The sequence below is a fragment of the Durio zibethinus genome, chromosome 27 (genome assembly GCF_047325235.1).
Source record: "Durio zibethinus cultivar Kanyao isolate XHJ-2024 chromosome 27, ASM4732523v1, whole genome shotgun sequence".
Lineage (NCBI taxonomy): Eukaryota > Viridiplantae > Streptophyta > Magnoliopsida > Malvales > Malvaceae > Durio > Durio zibethinus.
Window position 1 is genome coordinate 13,576,822 of NC_143188.1, and position 11,941 is coordinate 13,588,762.

The 11,941-nt window shown below is 29.5% G+C and overlaps 1 pseudogene; it reads right to left on the reverse strand.

The window, feature by feature from the left end:
• Window positions 1-9,356: 9,356 nt before the first annotated feature.
• On the reverse strand, window positions 9,357-11,123 carry LOC111279473 (wall-associated receptor kinase-like 1 pseudogene; annotated as a pseudogene).
• Window positions 11,124-11,941: the final 818 nt, after the last annotated feature.

The following is an 11,941-nucleotide window of genomic DNA, read 5'->3' on the forward strand; positions in this document are numbered from 1 at the left end:
TTTTTTCTCTCTTGTGTATTTTATTATTTATTATTATGTATTAATATATGTATATATATATATATATATTTTTTTTTTCATTAGAATAGATTTATATGTATATAGTTATATATTTATTATTATTATATTATTATTCTTATCTCTTTTTTTTTAAATTATCTGTTCTGATTTTTTCTGATTTTCAGATATTATTTGAAAATTTTTTATCTTTTGATTTATCTTTCCAATTATCTAGATTTTTTTTTTAAATTTTATTTTAATTTTTATTTTGGAGGGCTAGGATTCAAAGTTGAAGACTCCCACTCTGGAGGGGAATTCAATCAGAAGAGTCCAATTGGATTCAAAGACTGAATTCCCGTCCAAAGAGGAATTGGGATTGATCAGAAACTCCTGATCAATCCCTATAAAAGGGACCCCCCTAGAACAGTCAAGAACACACAGAAAACAGTAAGCTAGAGCTACTGATTTGAGAAGCAAAGGCGTAGGGGAGAGTATAGAAGGCTAGGAAAAGGTTTAGGAGAGTTCCAGAAATTATCAGAAATTTTTGGGATTTTTTTCGAAATTTTTTTTTTCTGGGAATTTCTGGAAAATTCCAGTTTCCGGTTGGATTTTCCGGCCAACCTTGAAGTTTCCGACGAAAATTCCGGCCAACATTGAAGTTTCCGGCGACCTGCCCAGTTTTCGGCGAAAAATCCCAGAAACCGGCGAAGAATCCCAGAAACTGGTGGATTTCCGGCCAACTTCCGGCGAAAAAACCCAGATTCCGGCGAACATTTCCAGAATCCGGTGAATCTTCAACCGGAGTTCTTCGGTTTTTTAGAGAGAAGGGAGAGAAAAGGGAAGGAAGAGAGAGAGGGGAGAGGAGCGTTCTGCCGAAAAACGAAGGGGATTGCCTTTTATACCCTCCCAAAACGACGTCGTTTTGGCTTTAAGTTAACCAGGGGATCCGCGCGTTTTGCCGAACCCGACCCGACCCGAGCGTCGACCCGCGCGTGCTTCCCTCCTCCAAGCCGAGCCGAGCCGAGCCGAGCCTCCAAGCCGCTCCCCTGAGCCGATTTTTCTTCCTTGAGCCGAGCCGAGCCGAGCCGCGCCGATAGCCGAGCCGCTCCAGGTTTTTTTTTTTTTTTTTTTTTTTGAATTTTTTTTTTGAATTTTTTTTTGAATTTTTTTTTTATTTGACTTTGATTTTGATTTTTTTTTTTATTAATCCGACGACGGAGCCTCTACAAGTAAAAACAGTAGTTTTTCTTGCATACTCCTGAGGTGAGGGAATTTTCTCAATTTTCTGCTAAAAGTATTAGAGTCAATTGAGAATAATTTCCGATAATTAATTACTTGGCTGATTTTGATTTTTTTCTTTAATTAATCCGACGACGGAGCCTCTGCAAGTGAAACAGTAGTTTTTCTTGCATACTCTTGAGGTGAGGGAATTTTCTCAATTTTCTGCTAAAAGTATTAGAGTTAATTGAGAATAATTTCCGATAATTAATTACTTGGCTGATTTTGATTTTTTTTTTCTTTAATTAATCCGACGACGGAGCCTCTGCAAGTGAAACAGTAGTTTTTCTTGCATACTCTTGAGGTGAGGGAATTTTCTCAATTTTCTGCTAAAAGTATTAGAGTTAATTGAGAATAATTTCCAATAATTAACTGGATGATTTTGATTTTTCTTTAATAAATCCGACGACGGAGCCCCTGCAAGTGAAACAGTAGTTTTTCTTGCATACTCCTGAGGTGAGGGAATTTTCTCAATTTTCTGCTAAAAGTATTAGAGTCAATTGAGAATCATTTCCAACAACTAATTACTTGGTAAAATTTTAAGGCTTTTGGATAACATAAATTTAAGCTGGTACCATCTTTTGATGGGCGTTGTGAGGGTGCTACAACCTTCCTCACACGTAACCGAACTCCCGAACCCTGTTCTGGTTAGTAGACCTGAACCTATTCTTTTAGGGACTCTTAAACTGAGGCGTTCCCTAAAAGGACAGATTCCTTAGGTGGCCAATCGCACCTAGATAAAAAAGATTGGTGGCGACTCCCTTAAGTCAATGTCTAGCGATAGATCCCCGGATCTAGACGTTATGACACCTGGCTCTGATACCACTTGTCACGGGTCGAGACTTAAGCTCCGAACCCGCACGGCTCCGATGCCTACCTTCCTCGAGGTGCTTGGCATGGATCGAACGGTTTAATCTGGCTCTGATACCACTTGTCACGGGTCGAGACTTAAGCTTCGAACCCGCACGGCTCCGAGACCCAGGCATTCACCCTTCCGGTGTCCCAGATCAGCCTGACAGCCACAGTTCACATCCTTGTGAGGTATTGTCCGCTCTGGCCCCCTGACTTCACGGTTTTGTCCTACAAAAGATGCTTCACAAGGCGGAGGTGGTGTGAACCCTTTTATACCCCAGTGACCCTCCTATTATGTTCGATGTGAGATTCAGGACTCTTCCTTAGGTCCGTGACATTCTCTCGCACCCAACCTCGTGACGCCCTCGTCATGAAGGCTGGCCACCCTGCCTACTTTCCTCGAGGTGCTTGGCGTGGATCGAACGGTTTAACCTGGCTCTGTTACCACTTGTCACGGGTCGAGACTAAGCTCCGAACCCGCGCGGCTCCGGGACCCGGGCATTCACCCTTCCGGCGTCCCAGATCAGTCTGACCGCCATGGTTCACACCCTTGTGAGGTATTGTCCGCTCTGGCCCCCCTGACCTCACGGTTTTATCCTACAAAAGGTGCCTCACAAGGCGGAGGTGGTGTGAACCCTTTTATACCCCAGTGACCCTCCTATTATGTTCGATGTGGGATTCAGGACTCTTCCTTAGGTCCGTGACACTTGTATTAGCCATACCAGCAGGATGAAATGAAACACCAAGTGAACACCCATGATCTGTCATGATTTTTTATCTCCTTCGATTGTTAATTTCATTCCCTGATGCAGGAAAAGAAGATTTAGCTTCTGGATGAATAAAAAGAAAGTAAATTGATAGATTGCTAAACTCCTGTAATTTCAATAATTATGATTTAATCCTCACAAATTCAATTATCAAATATGTAAAGAGAATTCAAGGTTTAGCTCTATTAGATTATGTAATTATTCATAAAAGTGACATTTAACAAGTAAAGATTTAAATTTCAATATTTAAAATATTTTTTTTAATCTCCAAATTGACGCCTTACAAAGAAATTTCTTAGTTATTGCGCTCTCATTTTGTAATTTCACACCACTAAAGGCACTAACAATGTTCATATTAAGAGAAACATATAGAAAAAATAAAAATGAAAACTTTAGCACGTGCTTTTCAATTTTTAATGGTGGAAAAAATAAGTAATTTGCATGCTTGTGATAAAACTTTCAGCCCACCAATCTTGAATAATTACAAGTAATGTTGCTATATGTTATTGAACCTGAATTTACTTATGTGTTTGGTAAAAAGAAATTTAAAAAAAAAAAAAAGAGGTGTAATACTTGATCAATCCGTGGAGATAAAAGAGCATGATGACACAAGGCTCAAACAGGCAAAGATACTGCTAATATTGCAACGAGTCTCACGTGTCTGATTCTATTTATAGCTAGCTTAGTAGCAAGTTAAATAGAAAAGAGATTATGAACTGACGTTGGTTTAAATGATAAGATTGTTTGTTTTTTTCTTAATTGTTTGAATTTGAATCTGTTGAAAGATTATAAAAAATAAGTTATTGTAAATTTACTAATTTCGGCATATATAAACCTATTGAACCAGTATTTATTATGATATCTTGCTAGAATATATGAATGAAACTTTTGTGTTTATTTTGTTTGAAGTATTGTGTGATAAATTTTGTTCATATTTTAGCATGGTATTGACGGATTGATGGATTTGAACAAACTGAAAACATCAGAAATGAAAATATTGAGCTTTTTTATACTGCAAATAAAAATAAAACATTAAGAAAATATTAAATTGATGACTAATATGCAATTTACTTATGGTAAATTAGTAATGTTATTTGAGAAGGAAAGAAAAAAGTGTATAAATTGAAGATTAGGAAAATATGTGTGAAAATTGATTAAATATGAATGAATTTGAAGTAAATTCAAAATATTAAAAACTAAAAAATTAAATGCTAATAAAATGTAACTCGAGGAATGACCACATAAAAATGATGCAATTTACTTGAAAATAAAATGTTTAAGCTTGAATAAAATACTGTTTCTCTCAATTTGTTTTTTTTTTTCTTTAATTTTTTGTATATAAACAGCAACAAACTCATCTAATCACTTTTTTTTCATTCCAATTATATTATAAGTTGTTCTTGCAATTAAAACTTTATTGAATTAATTGAAGAAAATTAAAAAAAAAAAATCAATGAAAGCACGATGAAAATTCATGTAAAGTGAGTATAGATGAGGAAAATTTGGATAAGGAAAATTCATGTAAAGTGAGTTTCCACAGCAACTTCTAGAAAACAGCAAACATTGAATTTGTTTATCTCTGAAAAAAAAAAAAAGTAACAAAGACTTTGTTACGTCTAAATTGGGGGAAGCCGAAATGTATGAAAAATTAAGTGTAAATGCGTTGACCAATTTTAAGAGCTTCAATTACTTAAGGATATTGCATTTGAAAAAGAAAAAGAAAATGACAACCAGACTCGTCAATGACAACCAGACTTGTCTGCCCCTTGATTGAATAAGCCATAGTAACAGGCTGAAGTAAAACACCAAGTAAACGCCCATTTTCTCTTAATTTCACCCACCTTTGATTGTTAATTTCTTTCTATCAGGGAAATCAATGAAGATTTATCTGGGTGCATGTAAAAATAGGCCGGGCGTAAACTCAAAAGTTTCAAAGAAATTTCTTAGCTCTTGCGCCCCAATTTCCTATACTTCACCCCCACCAAAGCACTAACCATGTTTAGGGAAAAAAACTTCTCTATCAATCATAAAACCTTTGACATGGATGCACTGATGTTTTGGCAAATTTTCGAATCATAATACAAATATAGATATTAAAATTTTATGATAACTGAATTTTAAATTTAATTCAATTAATTTCTACAATGATTTTTAAAAAACAACATTTAATAAATCTAAATTTAAATTTTAGCATCTGTAACTCTTCTAACCTTTTTTTTTTTTTTTCATGTTAAAAAATTTATAATTTCTTTCCATTGAGGTCTTAGCGGTTTTTTTTTTTTTTTGGTTGATTAGCAATTTTCTGGTTGATGCATGCGAATAGAGTTTTTTTAGGAGTTTAACAAATTATAATTTTATTTTTTATTTTTTATTTTTTCTGTGTAATTAAAAAAAATGATGTAGCAAATCAAGTAATGTCAATCCAGTAAAATAAAATTGACCAAAATATCAAATAAAATTAAGATAAAATATTTAAAATTAAGGAGTCATTAATCTATTTATTTCTTGAAAAAATCCACTTAAAAAAAGGTATCCATTTTATTTTTCGAAACAAAACTCTTTTCAACTTTAATAGTGGGAGATGGATTTATATAAAGGGAAAAACTTAAACGAAATTAATATTTAATTTATAATATTATAATAATTATAAAAATAAAATAGTTGAAACCAAATTAATATTTATTTTTTATATTTTAACAATACTCACAATATTTGAAAATATATCAAATTGTATTAAATCAACTTAGAGTTGGAGTGCAAACTCGAAGGAGTATTGAGATAACTTAAGTGATAAGGTTTAATGTTGTAATTGGGTCTAAACGTGCAGTAAAGATGTGAGGTTGCTTGCTTGACCTAAAAGAAGTATTGATAAGATTTAGTTGCATAAGAGAGTTGAGGTGAGATTAGATTAGAACTCATAAATGAACAGAAGAGATTGTTGAGATGGTTCACATGTGAGTAAAAAATCTTAAATCATTAAAAAATCTGAATGAAATGTCTTCTATATACATAGAAGATCCAAAAACTCAAGAACTTAAGTTTTTTGGACTCAAGTAACGTCTAATATGTATATACAAACTTTTTGAAGTGCTCCCGTAAACTTCAAATGTGATAAATATCCCACACCATATTTATGAAAAAGTCAATTTTCGTACCGACTAGATTGATCTTATGCGAAACAATGACCCCTTTGATTGCATACGTGATGAGAACCCCTAACGGAATTAAATCTCTTTTGTATAATTTCACTTCCCAAACCCATCAGGTCTAAGTCGTGGCAACGCCACACACCCATGAGTTAAATCCCATCCACATGTATTGTTAAATCAATTTTCTCTAAACATTATTTATTAAAATAATACATCGCATTAATAAGCAAATTTTATGAAAATTCTATTACAAAATCTCGAAACTAATATTCATAATAACTACAATTAGTACTTCAAAATATTAGAGTCTGTTTTAGAATGACGTCTCTACTTACGAATAATTCAATAAAACATTTTCAATATACCAATTTTTTTTTTTAACAATACTCACAATATTTGAACATCCAAATCATTTACTATTTCATGCTTGATCCGATTTTAAAAAACAATTCTATTTTCATAAATCATAAAACGATCAATTTCACAATATCTAATATTATTTTTTATTTTTTAAAAAATAGATATCCAATTATATCATTTATAAGACAACTAGTAAATGCTAAAACATTTATAAAACACCAATCTTCTAAAATATCGAAAAGGTCTGTCAACTTACCTGATTTTCTTGGCATATACAACATTTGACAATTTTTCAATTACCATTATGAATTAATAGCCAACCACATTTCAAATAATTAATGCATGATCCTTTTACCCTTCAACCAGACCTAAACACTTTTGGAGGCGTGTTTGGAACCTTCAAAATTATTTAAAAACTCATTTTCTCAAATTTTCACAATTTTGGTATTAGTCAATAATACTAAAAAATATGGATCTTCACTTTTCAAAGGAAATATTTTGTTAATAGCTACAAATATTAATCCTCACAAAATTTATATTTTTCTGTAATTTTCTCAAAAAATAGATCCTTGATAGATAATTTTTATTTTCTTGAAAATTAATATTTTCTTTATAAGATAACAATAAATAATTGGTGAGTGAAAAAAATAATTTATAATTTACCAAAAATTCAATAATAATATTTAGAAAAAATTATTCCCAAAAAATGGTGATCATTAGATCTAGAAGTAATATGTGAGAGTAAAACTTGTATAATGTCACTAATCATCTCACCGTCACTATATATTAATCATCCTCTATGCTTTCTAAATTTGGATAGATCCGATAATTTAAAATATAATAAAAAGTACAAGATAAATATAATAAAAAAATATATTTATTTAAAATTTTAACAATAATAATATCTAAACAAAGGAACTACAACACTCAAGCAGTTTAAAAGTCCACGGCATCCTACTAATTAAAACTCAAATCTGTCACCCGAGCTTCCGCTAGATTTATTTGCCGCAAGTAAAAGTACTTTGTATTTTTAAGAATTTTTGGCAAAAATAACCAATACTCTTAAGAATTTCTCATAAAGACTAAACTACCCTTCATATACACTAGTTCTTTTTCTTTTTTCTTGGCCTAGTCACATATACAGTTCACTAAAGTAGACAGGTAGTGAACTGGTTAATTTTCTAGAGCATACCATTTTTTTTTTTTGGCACTATTACTTTAAACATAGTCTATTTCATTTTAATTTTATTTTAATTAGTTTAAAATCAAAAATTTTTAGAAATCTAAATCTAGTGCATTTATATATAATTTTTTGCTGATTATTTTTTGTTTAGCTAGATAAAATATTTTTGGATAAGAAATCAACTAAAAGAATATGAATATAAAATAAGAAAGTTGAAATAATAATTAAAATTATAAAGTATTTTGACATTGTCAAAGCTAGTTTACCTTTTAACTTAATCAATATTGAAAAATTAGCTAATACATTGATAATAGAGTATTTTAGATTTCATAAGTGAAATGAGAAGGATGATACATATTCATTCAAATATATTAAAAAATAAAACAACTAATTAAAAAAATATGTGTTAGTTTTTAATCCCATTTGTAAAGTTAAAAAAACTTTATCAACAGTTTATCGAATAATAACTCATAAAATATTATGCTATATCTCATTATTAGTGTTATTAGTGTTTGAATTTAATTTTTTCTAATGAAACTTTTTAAGTTTGGCCTTTGTTTATAAAGTAGTATTAATTAAAATTTTAAAATATTATACATTTTAAATTTTTTATTTTTAAAATATATATTTATGACATATCTAAAACTAAATTTTTTTTATTAAATAAGATTAAACTAGGATAATATTTATGAGACAGAAAAAATATATCATGAATAATTTTGAAAATATATTTTTAGCTTAAAATTTTTTGTTAATATTGTAAATTATACACAAATAATACATTATATAAAGAAGTTGATATATAAACAGATATCTCTTTAAAAAAATATATAAAAAAACTCTAATCAGGTTTTATATTGAAATCATATATATAAATATGAAAAAAAAAAGAGATAAATTATTTTTTTAAAATTTACACCAAAATAAAATATAAATATGAAAAAATAAAAGTGAATTGTTTAAATAATATATTTTTTACAAAAAAGTTTTAGTGATGGGAGGCTATCTCATTTTAGTGTTAGAACATACTTCAAGTCTCAATAATGACTTGCGTTAAATTTATAAATCATTCACCAAGAGATTTTTAATCGAAAATTAAACCTCAATCTTACAAGTGAACAAGGTGGACCCATGGCTTAAGGTAGAGTTTCCATAAACCCTACAAAATATTTTGAAAATAACAAAATTTTGAAGGAAAATTTTCTCGTGTATACTTTTTTATCAATAAAATTAATAAATTTGTTAATAGTTCTTTAGTAAACATCGTAAATTCAGAGTGATTTGCAAATTAAAATTTTTATTCTTGGTTGAATGATTATGTAGTTAGATATATGAAAAAAATATATTTGATAATATTAACAATGATGCAATTATATTTTTTTTAAGATATGAGATCCCTTCGTCCATATTTATAATAATATAACAATATATTATTTAAATTTTTTATTCATAATTTCTATATATTATAAGTTGATATCTCTAAAAAAAATTCCTAAATCTATTACTACTAGCGAAGTATTTAATCCTTATAACGCAATCAATTTTTCTTGGTTATTTAAATATTATATATTATCTTTATTCAATTAAATAAAAAATGAATTTAAAATGAATTTTGTATAAAATGAAAAGGAAATATGCCAATAAAAATTACATACGATAAAGGGAAAAAATTTATATACATATATATGTTGTCTCTAAATCCAAGAAGAATAAATTTCTCTTTATTTATCCTACAAAGCCACCTTTTTACATAATTTTGTCTTTATACTATCGTATATCGTACAAAGCTACAAAGTTAACAACTTGCTATACAAAGTTTCCGTTTGTAACTTTAAAAAGTAACATAACGTGGCTTTTTGAGAGAACGGGTGCTAAAAGCGGCTGACAAAGGCGAGTGCCCTTAGCTGCCTTATAAACAAAATTAAAAAATATATATTATATATTTTCGATGGCTAAACTAATTAAATAGTCAATCAAGTCTACTCTTTTGTATCAAAACCAAAAATTCCACAATCTTATCAAATCATTCAAAAATTATTTCTAGCCATCTCCAATGAATCCTTGGACGGATATTAATTGTAGACGAACGCCGAAACAGCCAGCGTTTGATTACTTTAAAAAAAAAAAAAAAGAAATCATTAATCTCAGATGAAAGGGAATATTAAAACAAAAATTATTAATCTCAGAATTGGTGTGTTTGACCATCGTCAAAAGATTATTCTAATCAATCATTACATTTGAAAAGGAAATGGTCTTAGACGTGCATTTGAGACCTTCTATGAGGGGTGAGCAGAAAGTAACAAGAGGAAGGAAAAATGAAATAAAAAGAGTTAGAAATTAAAACAAGGATGAGCTGAATGACACAGCCAGATAACTTACAAAGAAAAACACTCCGAAGGCAGAAAGTTTAACAAGTTCTGTTGGAAACTAATTAGGGGTATGCATCCAATGGCAGAGTTACACTATCGTTTATAATTGATCTAGACGTTGAACAAGAAGTAATAGCCCAAGGTTCGATCATCTCATCTATATCAGAATCTTCATCCACACTCTGTTCAATAGCATTAGCTTCTTCTGATGCTCTAATCCTCTCCAGCTCCATTGCAACTTGTTTCATTGTGGGTCTTTTCTTTCCATTAAGATTCAAGCTTCTTTTCGCTAGCTTTGCAACTGCTATAATCTCTTCATCTGGACCATTATTCCTTACCATTGGATCAAGAATGTCAAATAGGGAATTCTCCTTCATTGTAAGAAGAAAAAAGGCTACCAAGCTTCTCACTTCCTCTGCTTGTGTTGAAGAGATGGGTTTTTGTCCTGTTAGCAGTTCAACAAGAACAACTCCAAAACTATATACATCACTTTTCTCTGTAAATTGACTCGACCGAAAAAACTCCGGATCCAAGTATCCGAAAGTTCCTTGTACTTGAGTGGTTATATGAGTTTGCTCAAGTGCACCTGATCTTGAAATTCCGAAATCTGACACTTTTGCTCTGTATTTAATTAAAACTCTTAAACTGACCCAAATCAAAATATTTAAATCAAATATAAAAATAGATCAAAATCGAATCGTCCCATATAAAATTGGGGGTCTAAGCTAATATGCTATTTACTCATGGTAATCTGGTAATGTTATTTGAGAATGAAAGAAAAGTGTATAAATTGAGGATTAGGAAAATATAAGTGAAAATTCATTAAAATAATTTCAAAATAATAAAAACTAAAAAAAAAATTAAATACTAATAAAATGTAACTTCAGAAATGACCACAAACTAATGATGCAGTTTTCTCCTATTACTTGAAAATAAAATGTTTAAGCTTGAATAAAATATAAACAACAGCAAACTCATCTGATCTTTTTTCTTTTTTCTTATCATTATAATTATATTATAAGTTGTTTTTGCAATTAAATTGTATTGAATTAATTAAAGAAAGTTAGAAAAATCAATGAAAACACGTTGAAGAATACTTCTATTTAGATAAGGAATAATCATGTAAAGTGAGTTTCCACATCAACTTTGAGAGAAGAGCAAACATTGACGTCGAAAGTCACATTTCTTTATTATAAAAACTTGTCACATTTCTCTTCCAACAATTTGTTTATCTCTGTGAAAAAAAAAAAAAAAGTAACGAAGACCTTGTTACGTCTAAGTTGGGGGGAAGCCAAAATGTAAGAAAAATTAAGTGTAAAGGCATTGGCCAATTTTAGAGCATCAATTACTCAAGGATATTGCATTTGAAAAAGAAAAAAAAATGACAACCAAGTTTCCGTAAGCCAAATTATAGTAATGTTATAGGATCTTGATATTTGATATTCGTGGAGGTAATAATATTTATTAAAATTTAATTTACTAAAATATTTAAAATAATTTATAACAAAATTTAAAAAATTAGATCAAAATATGTCAAGCTAAGATAGTATATAAACATTATGTACAAGACAAAAAGAAGTAACAAATTAAAACAAATAAAGAGAAGTGAATTTGTGTATTCATGTTGTATTTATTTTATGTTAAATTTATATAAAAATATAAAAATTATAGTATCACAATTCGTGTTGATACATAAAATATAAAACATGTATTTTTTTATTTTTTTAAATCCATATATTATTTTTTTTCAATTTTAAACCATATTATTTTATATTTTTTCATTATTTTTCATATCATATCATTTCAAATATAAAATTATTAGATTTGATGTGTTAATAGCCAATAACATACCTTTAAGCTTATTATTTTTTGATATTTAAAGTTGTTCAATAAAATTAAAAATCTAGGTGTCTTTTCATTAGAGTCTACTAGGGCCATACATTCTCCCAACTTTTGAAAACTTTTTTGACATATTATTTTTCA